Source organism: Equus asinus, chromosome 23 (assembly GCF_041296235.1).
Source record: "Equus asinus isolate D_3611 breed Donkey chromosome 23, EquAss-T2T_v2, whole genome shotgun sequence".
NCBI lineage: Eukaryota > Metazoa > Chordata > Mammalia > Perissodactyla > Equidae > Equus > Equus asinus.
Window position 1 is genome coordinate 55,415,797 of NC_091812.1, and position 12,711 is coordinate 55,428,507.

General features: G+C 37.7%; 1 non-coding gene across 1 annotated transcript; it reads right to left on the bottom strand.

The window, feature by feature from the left end:
• Positions 1 to 562: 562 nt before the first annotated feature.
• On the bottom strand, positions 563 to 667 carry LOC123280310 (U6 spliceosomal RNA). Its single transcript, XR_006519117.2, has one exon. It is a non-coding gene; the product is annotated as a U6 spliceosomal RNA (small nuclear RNA).
• Between the last annotated feature and the right edge of the window lie 12,044 nt (positions 668 to 12,711).

Here is a 12,711-nt window from a genome sequence, read left to right on the forward strand (position 1 = left end):
ACGTTGAGCACTGTGGCCTAACTTTTTCATAGCTGCAGCCTGCTCCAAAGGTGAAGTGGACGGAGGTTTTCCAGACGAAGATTGAGACGATGAAACAGCTGTTCTCCACTTCCTCTTCTTCTCAGCCTGTATGCCTTTCTTGTACAGCCTATAAAGTAAGCATAAGTCTAGTTTCTTCCAGGAGCCAGATTTCCTGTCTTAGCATTCTCTGTCCAACTTTTCTGCCCTTGTTCCTACAGTCTTTTCTGGCCTCCTCTTCTGACCTTCCACTCTATCCAGTTTCTGTTTCTTGTTTGTTTAATGAAATGCTCTCTTACGTTCTCAAACCTAAGTTTCCTCCAGGGCCCTCTCAATTCACCTCACACCATGGAAGGACATAACTCTCCTTAAGAATTATAAAATACAGACTGGAATTTTAAAAGCAGTTAATCTTTGGCTCTAAAAACTCTCCATTGTCTTAGATTGAAACTGATCAACCCCCTAAATTTACATTTTAACATGTATAACATTATCCACTGGCCCAGGGTTATCCTTAAGAAGTCAGATTTTTTTTGTTTTCTCTTTTTTAATGAAACACTTCACGAATGTATGTCGTTCATGCGTAGGCACCATGTTAATCTTCTCTGTATCATTCCAATTTTAGTATATAAGCTGCTGAAATAAGCACTCTTTTCTTTCTTTTTTTGAGAAGAGTATCTCTTGCTGTATATATGGTCTATTTGCAATAGATTAAAACTTATTTTTACTTTAGGGGATACACATTTTTTCCTCTGTGTTTTCTTTTTTTCCTAGAAAAAAATCTTGCAAAGTAGTCTATCACATAAAAAAGATAAATTAGAGCTGATCTTGTTGAGGGGTAAGTGGGAGCAGACCTCTGTTCTTTCATTCCCATCATTTCCAGGGCCCCTGTAGTACCTCTGAGGAACCCCATGCCTGGGAAACACATTAACAAACTCTTGGGTTAGTGAAAAGAGTTATTAACTGGAATTTTGAAGACGAGTTTTAGCTTTAGTTCTAACATCAGATTGGTCTGTGTCACTGATAGGGTTAATTGTTTCATCTGTAAAACAAGGGTTTAGAACAGTGGTTCTCAATTTGGGCTGCGTATGAGAATCACCTGGGGAGCTTTTAAAAATCCTGATGTTTAGGCCTCACTCTGTACCAATTAAATTAGAGTCTCTGGGGCGTGACCCAGGCAAGGGCATTTTAGAAAGCTCCCTGGGTGATTCCAATGTGCAACCAGTTTCAAAACCTCCGAAGAATTTTTGAGCAATAATGTTCCACAAGCCTATGGGTCTGTGCAGCTTGTTTTGGTAGATGTAGTTAAAATGTGCAGAGTCATTTATTTATAGATAGTTCTCAGCGAGGAGTGGGGATGAAGGTGGGCATAAAGATTGAAACCTAGGAAAAAACATTTTTTTGATTATCTTAATAGCTCAGTGTGTTGGGCAAAACACTTAACTTTTTATATCCCTGATGGGAGTGATTTTAACTTCCTGTAAAATGAGGCTCTCAACTGAGAAATCATATTTAAATGCAACGTTATTATTTTTATACCAATAATGACACCATTTGTTGATATGATCAGCCAAGAATTACACCTAAATATTTTATTCACAAAATAAATAGAAAAGGCAGGTTGACTACTGAAATGTAAAATTTGGTTAATATCTCTCGGTTGGTGGTATAGATTGAAGACAGATTGAAGTAACGTGCTGATAACAATGGCAGTCTCTGATACTGAGATGTTGATTGTAAGTGCTCTCATCAAAAAGGCAAAGGAAAGGGGCTGGTCCCATGGCCGAGTGGTTACGTTCGCGTGCTCCGCTGCAGGTGGCCCAGTGTTTCGTTGGTTCGAATCCTGGGCGCGGACATGGCACTGCTCGTCAGACCACGCTGAGGCAGCGTCCCACATGCCACAACTAGAGGAACCCACAACGAAGAATACACAACTATGTACCGGGGGGCTTTGTGGAGAAAAAGGAAAAAAATTAAAAAAAAAATCTTTAAAAAAAATTAAAAAAAAAAAAGGCAAAGGAAAAAACAGGATTACTGCCATGTGCTTCTTGTCAGTTATGACTAACTATTGTTTCAGTAGAGTTTTCAAATTAGAAAAAAATTTCACAGTATTGGTAAGCAATTGATCCTAAAAGATATACAAATTGGATGATAATTATTCAGGCTATAATCTCCAAATGTCAAGTGAACTTATTATGATTGGGTAAGTTACAACGAATACCAAATAGTTTAAAAATGATAGCACAGAACAAAATGACTGATACTAGGTATGTTAGATGTATAACTAAACAGAACTACCTTTTCATTTTATTATTACCAATGCCATTTACATATTTCCTTTCATTTTTGGGCAGCTAATAGGTATTGAGGATTCACGTGCTTTAATCTCCCCTTTTAACAAGGTAGTTCTTTTCTGGAAGTTGGTAACCTTTAAATAAAAGAAAAAGTGCAATTATCACTTGTGGAAGGATGATATATTAATAATTTTGTGACCTTGTCCTTAGACTTTTTGCTGGAATAGGTTTACAACAACCAAATAAAAAATAATTTTACACGTTTTCTAGACAGAAAAGTCAGCTAGTGCTTTGTGTTTTTGTGCTCTAGTCCTTTTCACCCCGTAAAAAAGTTTACACTCATGTTTTTATGTGGAAGTGCCCCAAGAGGTTGGGCAATAAGCCCCAACACTGACTTGACAGACTAGGAGAAAGTGTGTAGAGATAATTCACACAACGTGGAATTGAGCCAGTAGCAGCATTGGCTATCTCTGAAGGAACCATATTAACAAGGACAATGAGGGCTTTTCCCAATGGCCATGGGTGACCACTGGTGGAGAACTTCCTCTGTTTTTCTGGGACTTTGTAAGTTATGATGTCTTGGTACCATATAAAATGAATGCATGACTGAGAAGAATTGGGCTGTGGAGGGAAGGGAGAAAGAGAGAGAGAGAGAGACAGGCAGGCAGGCAGGGGAGTAGAATGGAGCAATGAAACACAGAAATTATTGATGTTGTTCTTTTCACCAAACTTGGCCAGTGGAGACCAAGTGGAGACTGGAGCTAAACATAATTTGGTTTAGATAAATTAAAGGTATATAAGATTTCCTGTACTTTGTGTGTTATATAGCACAACTTTCATTGTCACATACCTTTGAAAATGTATAATTGGTACAAATAAAGCTCAATATTTGGTCATTAGTAAGTTGCCTCTTTTTAGAGAACAAATCTCGGAAACACCTCCATGATGTCTTCTTAGTTTGCCCAGTTCTGTAGTGACCCCTTCCTACTCTGAACTTGATTTCATGACTTATGAATACCTGCTTTGTGACTGTTTTCTTAGTTTCCTCATCATGTAACTGACATTTTATTAACATATCTAGATTTCAAACTTCCACTGTGATAGGATTGCCTAAAAAGAGAAGTTGAGCTAATGAGTGTATGAATATTGCTCTAGACTAAGCTCTAGACTGGAGGGCAGGAACTAACAATACCGTTTATCCATGTGTTTTCAGCTGACAGCACGGTGCAGGCACATAGGAAGAGCTCAGCATGTGTTTGTTGAAGGACTGCATGGAATAGACTGAACCTGAAATGAGGGCACAAATACATGTAACCACTTGAAGAGTTGATTGATCCATATCTCATGAAGGGTTAGTCTGTTATACCCAGATAAGAATTTCTAATCCAGCATGATATGTGCTTTTGACTAATATATTGAGGCAACTAGTCTGATTAATGTCAGTAATAGAGGGAACTTTGATCAGATCTCGCAAATTATGGTCTCTTCCTAATTTTTCAACCAAGTCTCATATTTTGTATTTTTTATCTTTTCTGCAAAAATGAAGATGGCAATCCCTCACCAACACGCACACTCAATTTTTCTCAAGCTCTGTCATTTTTCCCTGAGAGTTTTATTTTGAGTTGCCCCAAATCATCCTATCACGCTGCTGCATTTTATCTCAGGCGAATCTGAGAGGTGAAATCTAGAGGTTCTTTTGGTAGAGAAAAATCTAGGAACTTCTTGTAAAGTATTTCTGTGACCATTTAAATTAAATCTTTGACACTTCTCTCCATTGAGATACAGGGTCACTCACCTTGTATTTGGGTGGGCTTGTGTCTGCTGAAATCAAGAAAATATGGCAGAAGTGACATTCTATGACTTCTGAGACAGATCATATAAGGCCACGGGTGTTCTGACTTGTTTGTCGAAACAACTAGCTGTGGTGTGAGAAGTCTGACTATTCTGAGGCCCCAAGGTGGAGAGGCCGTGTGTAGATGTGCTCAGCTAAGCATCTCACCTGAGGCCAGCTTTCCAGCCATCCTTTCCAAGGTGCCACATGTATGGATGAAGAAGCCATCTTGAAAGTGGGTTTCAGCCTCAGCCGTTCTAGCTCCAGCTATTTGAGTCACCCCCAGCTGAGGCCCAAAACATCAAAGCGCAGAAACAAACTGTGCTCTCTCTGAATTCATGACCCACATTTTCTGTGAGCGTAGTAAAAATGCTTGTTTTATGCCACAAAGTTTTTGGGTGATGTTTCAATGCAAGAATAGTAACTGGAACAATTTCAATACCAAATTTTGTATACCAAGGGATATATTTAATTTTAAAAAGTTAAATCAAACTATTTTTGTATTTTTCTTTTTATAAGTAATATGTCATTTCGAATTTAATGCGGAAAACTTCAAATGTGCTTTATTTTCTCTATCGTTTTAAAGTTCGAAATCACTAAATGATAAATTCAATGTTTCAGTGTATTTTGAGGACATGTGGAAAATATATCAGTTATTTTTAGCTGCTACCCTTTTTTGGGGAGGGTGGGAGGGAAGAAGAAATAAAAGTCCCTCTATAGCACTGCTTTCTATTTTCACTGTTCCTGGAACGATTACTGTGGAGGGCTGAGTTAGCCAGAATCTCTCGACGGCGTTTTTCCACTGGAGTCACTTCTGGCATATGCTAGTATATGTGACGGGATAAAGGGTCTGCATGGGGGAACGACTGGGAACTGTTGTATCCTATACGCTGTTCTTAGGAAGTCATGATGAATATTCGCATACTGACTAATCTGAGGGGTCCTAAAAGAAGGAAATCTGGGTGACTCTGTTTAACCCGTGTTTCTAAACTCTTTTGACCATGTCCAGGCCATTTGACCACAGAACACATTCATAGAACACATCTTTTAATATCTAGTGTTTTATGTTACCAGTTTAGAAAATTCTGATTGTTCTAGATGGAGTAGTAATTAGTCAATATGCAAAGAATGTGTTTCATTGTTTTTCTTTCATTCATATACAGTCCTTCAAATTTATGAAGTATACAAGAACATCAATGATGAACTTTAGAACTCCAAAGAATGAATGAATGATAAATGTGAAGAGAAAATGCAGGAGGTAGGACCAGAAAGGAAGGCAGAAACACCAATTCAAAGTATTAGAAATAATCTAGGTCTGATATTATTAACCATCATCCCCTTTCCCAGCTTCATTCCTCCTACTTAGTTCCAGGGATTTTTTCAGAATTTCCAGGAGAAGCACAAAAAGCATTTGAAATAGGCATGTTTAACACTATGATTATTTAAATTTGCTTTTAGTTGTATCATTTAACTGTCTTGATATTTCAAATAGCAATAGGGGAGGGTGTGAGCATAAGCATAACAGTTGAGAGCTCCAGGTCTAGGCAGAGCAAACAATTGACAATTTTGGACAGTGAGGTAACACCTTGGCATTCCAGTCTAGTTGGGAAATGGTATATTCTGGTCAACCACGTTTCTAGTTACTTCATTTTTGACAGTGAAACTGATATTAGGGCATAGGTGTGAAGGTTGAACAGTAGAACTCTCTGGATTGATTTTTCAAGTGGTGTATACATTTTTAGAAAAGCAACACTCTAACAGCTACAAATCTTTAATAGAGTTGCTAGACCATCAACTGACATGTCAACACACCTCGAAAGAGGCTTCATCAAACGTAAAGGTAAAGTCCTGTCAGATGATGTTAGCAAAGCCAAATAAACTCACAGGAAGAAGGAAATACTTCTCATAAATACCCTAGTGTTATAAAATACAATTGTTTGAGAATCCTTGAGAAGGTGTTTCAGATATGAAGTCTGGGTAAAAGTGGAAGAGATTGAAAAGGCAATAAGGTAAATGAAAGCACTTCTCAAAAGATTTAAATGGAGAGTGATAAAAATGTCAAAGTGAAGCTGCACTTAATAAAGGGAAAAAAACCCCCCAAAACTCTAGAGTTACTTTAAGCTGAATCAACTGTGGTTTCCATAGGGTGAACGCAAAGTTAAGAAAGATAGTACTTCATAGGCTTGGGGAAATGAAAGACATGTTGTTAATACTAACTTAAATTAGGCCAGAAGCTGCTTTATTTAGATAGTTTTTGACAAAAAAGAATTCTATAGTCAAAGAAGTTCAGGAAAGTTGCATCAAAAAAAGTTAGAAATCTTTTTACTGCAAGGTTTTTGTGGTGTTAATATATTAATGTGTATTGTGAATCGTTCTGACATGCGTCTATTATACAGTGTTTCCAAAAGTCACTTGACTACAGAATTTTCTTTTCTTTTTTTTAAGAGGTAACCTCTTTGAGGACTTGGGTTCCAAGGGGTCAAGCTTCGGGAAACACTGATTTAGCCCTTCTGTTCAACAAAGGTCTTATTGACCTTATAGTGAGACTTGCTGACACATGGTCTGTAGGCTCCTCATGGTCCCTGCTCTCTGTATTTGTAGCTCTAATTATCATATCTAGTTTAGGGGAAACTTGTGCCTTTCCTTGACTTAAATCACTGACTTAATTTTTCTGCTTTATGAAATTCGGATTATTACCTTTTGTAGAGAAGAATGGAATGAAGAAAGGTAGGCAGGCTCTCTCGAGGTCACGTGATGCATACGTTACTATGTTAGAATTTGAAATTTATACTTCTTTTCCCCACTCTGCTTAGTGTTGCCTTCCAGATTAAAAAAAATAAATAAAAATAATACTGTATTGCATATTTGAAAGTTCATATGAGAGTAGATCTTAAAAGCCCTCATCACAAGAAAGAAAATTTGTAATTATGTATGACATTGGATGTTAACTAGACTTATTGTGGTGAGCATTTTGCAATATATGCAAATATTGAAGCATGTTGTACACCTGAAACTAATATAATATGTCAGTTATACCTCAATAAAAATTAAAAAATAAATGAAAGGAAAAGAAAATACTGATTCTTAAATAAATAATAAAAATCCAGGTTAAAAAAAAAGTTCTGTTTTTGGTTAACAAGTGAGTTCTGACTTGGATTGAATCCCTCTTCTCTGAATAGGACTCTGGTCTGACTTGAACTTTGAGAAAAAAGTCTGAAGTGTTTAATGAAAGACTGTATATATCTAAAATGGGGTCTGCTTATTGGATAATAGGGATCATGCCAGCAGATAACAAAGAAAGAAAGGAAAACTTGTTTCCGGTTTTGAATAAAATAAAGAAGACTTTTTCAAAGTGAGTAAACTTTCCAAATTGAATAATCGCGAAAAGTCAAATCCTAAAAATGAATATATTTTGAAGGATTTTAGAGATATTTTATTTCAGATGCAGAATTATTCAAAAGATGGTTGGAAATGTGGGTGTGGACCTTGGGAGGAAGGACTGGCTGTGGAAAGACTGGTCCTCTTCATAAACGGGAAGTTCAAAGATGAGGGAGGAGCTACAGTTACATCAATGATTCTCAAGTTAGACCTCTCGCTCTGTCTTATGCTTCTCCATACCTTTGCATGCTTTTACTGCTTTCTTTTTCTGCTGTACAAAGTCATCTTTGTGAGTCATATATCTACTTATGGAACACCAATGGGATTGTCTAGTTCTGTGGTCCATTTGTAGAGGGCGAGTAATTCCCTGGCAGGGACCTTCTTTCCTAAGGCCTGATTTTACTGTTCGTGGTAGTGCGGGTCTGTTTGTTTGTTTGCTTATTTTTCCAAGACCAAGTGGCATTGTCTTACTCACATGCTTTCCCCCATCTACCATTTTTAATTGCCCTAAACGCTTCTTTGCATGTGGACAGTCCTGCTAAGCAACTGAAAGTAGATTGATCTATCTGAAAACTTGTTTGTTTCCACAGCAAATATACACCATATATTCCTAGTTTGTGGAAATTACACGTTGAGATCTACAAATGTCCTAATATAAAGTTTTAAGGAGGGCACGTAGGAGAAGAAGAGGCAGTTGAATTTCCTGAAATCAACCTTTGTGAGGAAAGCATGCAAGAACTCCCAGAAGTGTCCTCTCCTAAATTTGCTTATTTACTTTTCCGTTCATGTTCTAGGAAAGTGAGCTCTTCACCCTGAAAAATTCAGGCAATGTGTTGTCTTCTAAACAAACAAACAAAAAGTCAGCTCACCACTTCTTCCTCTTTCGTGTTTAGGAGGAGTGTTTGCCCCTGTGCGATTCTCTGGTAATAAGGTAGATCTTTGGTGAGTGAATGAGATGTCTTGTGTGGGATGACACGGTTCTCTGGGAATGGGTGAGCACCAACACTGATAAGTGTGAATATGATTAGAGACAGATATGAACCTCCCCTCCCCACTGTAAAACTTTGAAACCTTAAAGAGAAAAAGTCCAGCTACTCAGAAAGTGGATTTTCAAGTGCATTCTCTTGATAGTACCTCTCGCTTTTTTTCTTGTTTGCTGGCTTGTTTATGGTTTATTCCCATCCCTTCTGCATGTACTTGGGAAGGTAAAATACATGTTTACTGCTGCATTCTCAGTGTCTAAAATAGTGCTAGACACATAGTAGGTTTTCAGTTAACATTTGCTGAATGAATGTCTGGATTAATAAAGAAACATTCATCTTTATTTTAAGGGGAGGAAATTGAGCTAGCTGAGGGTAAGTGATTTACCAAAGGTCTTATAACAAGTTCAGAGTGAGACCTGAAATAGAATGCTGTCTGCAGATTCTCAAATCAGTGCAACAGGCCTGTGTGTCTTCCATTTTGTCTATTATAACTGCATGCTTATGCAAAAAAGCATTTGGAATTTCAGACATTGTATGCCAGGCCTAAGATTAGTTGTGTCTGAGGATGAATCTCTGTTTAATAGTGTTTATAACCCATTGACATTGCAATTTTTGGATTGTCTGAGATATTTCCTCATACTTTAGGGCACTGAATAAACCTTATAAATATAGATCTTGTATTCATCTTCCATTACATAGAACTCTAGCAATATTCTTTCACTAGATGATATAATACACAATTATGATATTGATTTAAGAAATAGATTTGTATTATTATTCATGAATTATTTTGATTCTAAATCTATATCGTATGAATTTTATTTGTGTATTAATATTTTGCTCAGATAGTTATGTTTTTTATTGTAAATGGCTTAATTCACATTTTCCTCTTTTACTTTAGTATCAAAATGTGGTTGATTTTGTGGACTAAGTTAACTATTTACATTATTTCTTTCCTTCCCTCCTCCCTCCCTCCTTCCTTCCTTCTTTCTTTCTTCCATGACTCAGCAATTCTCTACTTTTTGGAGCGTTGGCAATGCCCTATTCTTGACCAGTGTGATGGTTACACAGCATTTAGCTATATAATTACTAGTTTTTTTCACAAATACAGCCCTATCTGTAAGTAAAATATTGAGCTCTGATCATTGCAACTTTTGGAACTACAGAAGGATTTCCCCAAGATTTTTTAAAAATTGATTTTCCTTAGAAAAAACAAAAGTGAGGATCATGAAAAATTAAAAACTATTTGATTCAGAATGTAATCTTTTGATCACATATACAAGAGTAGATGTTGCTTTTTGTTGTGGAATAATTAAACTTTAGTTCAAAAAAAAGAAAAGAACCAAAAGGCAGGATACAGCTTCTAATGAGCTAGTCTTGAGAGTAAATAAGCCAATTGGGAATGAACTCCCACTTCTGAAAATGCAACCTGGAGGGACGTATTCACTCTGATTCTTGATGATGGAAGCAGGGGGATAAAACTTACATAAGGAATGAATTCTGATTGTATTCTTGAGACTGCGTGTGTCTTGTCCATGTTGCTTTGAGACTCACAGCAACTCTTTGTCTTTCTCCTCAACAAACAAGGATTGGAATTGGGACCTACTAAGCAGGGGTCCAAGTGTTCTTTCCACTCCCCCAAACTCTGTCATTGTTCTACGACTTGGGCTCTGCCTGTGGACTGGCACAGATATTTAACTTTAGAGAAAAGACAAGAATGACATTTTAAATAACAATTCTTGAGAAATTTATTCTTTAAATTGCTTGATATTTGTTGGTCTCCTAAAATCTGCAAAGCTCCCTGAGAGGACGTTAGAGATATAAAGAAATGTGAAGATCACATGTCCCGAGGACAGTAGCTAGCACATTCTTATTTGTTGATGGAACGAATGGTGAGTATGAAAGGAAGGAAGGATGGAAGGACACAAGGAAGGAAGGAAAGAAGGGCAGAGAATTGGAAAAAACATTTATGAATGACTGTTACAAGTTGAAGTAAAGTGGATGCTGTAAGAGTAGGACAACCCTACTGTTGTGGAATCTTATGGAGAGAGTTAACACACAGTTGGGAGGGAACACAGGAGAATTTATGGAGTAGTAGATCAAATGTAAGATGACTTTTGAAGGTTTACAACCAGGACATATTTCATGAAGAAGTTGTCAGTTGAAGTAAGTGGAATATAAGTTTTAAATAATATTGGATTTCCTTTTTTGTTGTTCTTTTTTACAAATTGCAATGAGAACAGTGAATCCTCCTTAATTTGGATACTCTTTATTTGGAAACTGGGGTAATTTAAATAAAATCTCTCTTCCTGAGCAAGGGTAGGATTTCCTTATCAATCTTATCTTCATTTTTAATGCAATTTCGTACTATAAGACTTTGACAGTTTACGTGGAGTAGTGCCTGGCATTTAGTAAGTGCTCAAGTTCATTACTTGACTGATTTGGTATCAAGTCATAGTCACAGAAAGCTATGAACTAGGAAATCCTACTTTTCTGGTTCCTGTCTTTATCCCCTTTACTGGTTTTTCCTCAGGCTCAGTTCTTGGACTTCTTCTATTCTATGCCTGCTCTGACTGTTGTGATCATCCAGGCTCACGGCTTCAAATACCGTCTACATACTGACCATTCCCAAATGCACAGCTCTAGCCTGGAATTCTCCTCTGAACTCCAAGCTCCTATATATAGTACTGATGTTTCATCTTCTCTTAGCTATCTAATAGTCATTTCAAACATATCATATCCAAAGTGAATTCCTCTGTCTGCTCCTAGCAAAGTGTCCCCACCTCGTCTAATGCCACCTGGATCCCTCCCATTGCTCAAATCAAAGACCTTGGCGTCATTGTTGATTCCTTTCCTTCTTTTATACCCCAAATCCAATAAGTTAACAAATCTGTTGCCTCCATATTCAAAACACATTCAGAATCTGACCACTTCTCCTGATTTCCATTGCCACCACTCTGGCTCAGTCCACTACCATCTCTCCCCTGGGTAGCTGTACTTCCTTCCTACACCTGTCTCTTTGTTTGCACACTTCATTCACCTGACACGGGAACAATCTATTCTCTGCACATGAGCCAGAGTGATCCTGTTAAAAGGTATTTCTGGTCATGTCATTTGTCTCCTTAAAATCCTCCAATGGCTCCCATCTCACTGTGAGAAGCCTACAAGGCCCTAAATGATCTGTCCTTACCATTCTCTTATGTCATCTCCTTGTTTATTTCATGCCAGACACACCTGCTTCCTTGCTGTGCCTTGAGAACACTAAATGCCTTCCTGCCTCAAGACCCTTGTTTTTTGTTGTTGCCTCTCCACAAAAAATTCTTCCCTCACTTCCTTCAGGCCTGTGCTCAGGTGTCTGCTTCTCAGTGAGACTCTCTCTGTCCACACTGTTTAAAATCGAGACCCTACAGAGTGTCCATCTCCTTTACTGTTTCTCCGTAGCACTTATCACCATCTAACACACAGATTTTACATGCCTGTTATGCCTATTGTGTTCCCTTTATAATAGAAGTACCCCGAGGATGTGGATCTTTATTTTGTCCACTGCTCTATCCTAGTGCCTACAAGAGCACCTGGTACCTAGTAGATACATAAATGTTTGTTGGGAAATGAATTGTATACAATTACTATGTGAGCCTGAGGTTTTGTATGTTTATTTCCTCGTATTTATTATAATTTTATATCTTCATTTTAACATTTCTGTATTCATAAATTGGGTGGACTGGGACATAGGGATTTTTTTGGTTACTATGGGCTTCTGGCAGTGGTGGGCTGCAGCTGGCTGACACAGGTTCTCCAGAGCTGATTATACACATCTCTTTGCAACTCTACATCTGGTAACATCATGGTATTAGCCATAGTGGGAGTATTTACATCTCAGAAATTGGCAAACAGCACACATTAGGTCTTCTCCTCAGAAGTTGGGTTGTTCCATATTGCAGCACACCCTGGTTGTTGAATAAAGTGGGGAAGGCCAAGGAAGGTGATTTGATACTGGAGATACCTAACCCTTCAGCTACAGGCCGTAGCCAGGTCCTTTGCTGTATAAAGCTCTAGGACTTCATTTAGTCAGCCATGGTTAAGGAAATCATTGCTCCGTAAGGGAGACAAACCGGTAGAATCTGCATTGGAGAAGAAGTTCCGTAGTCACAGGATGGGAAAGGGCAAAAGAAAGATTGGTAATTGTTATTTGAGGCAGTCAGTACCT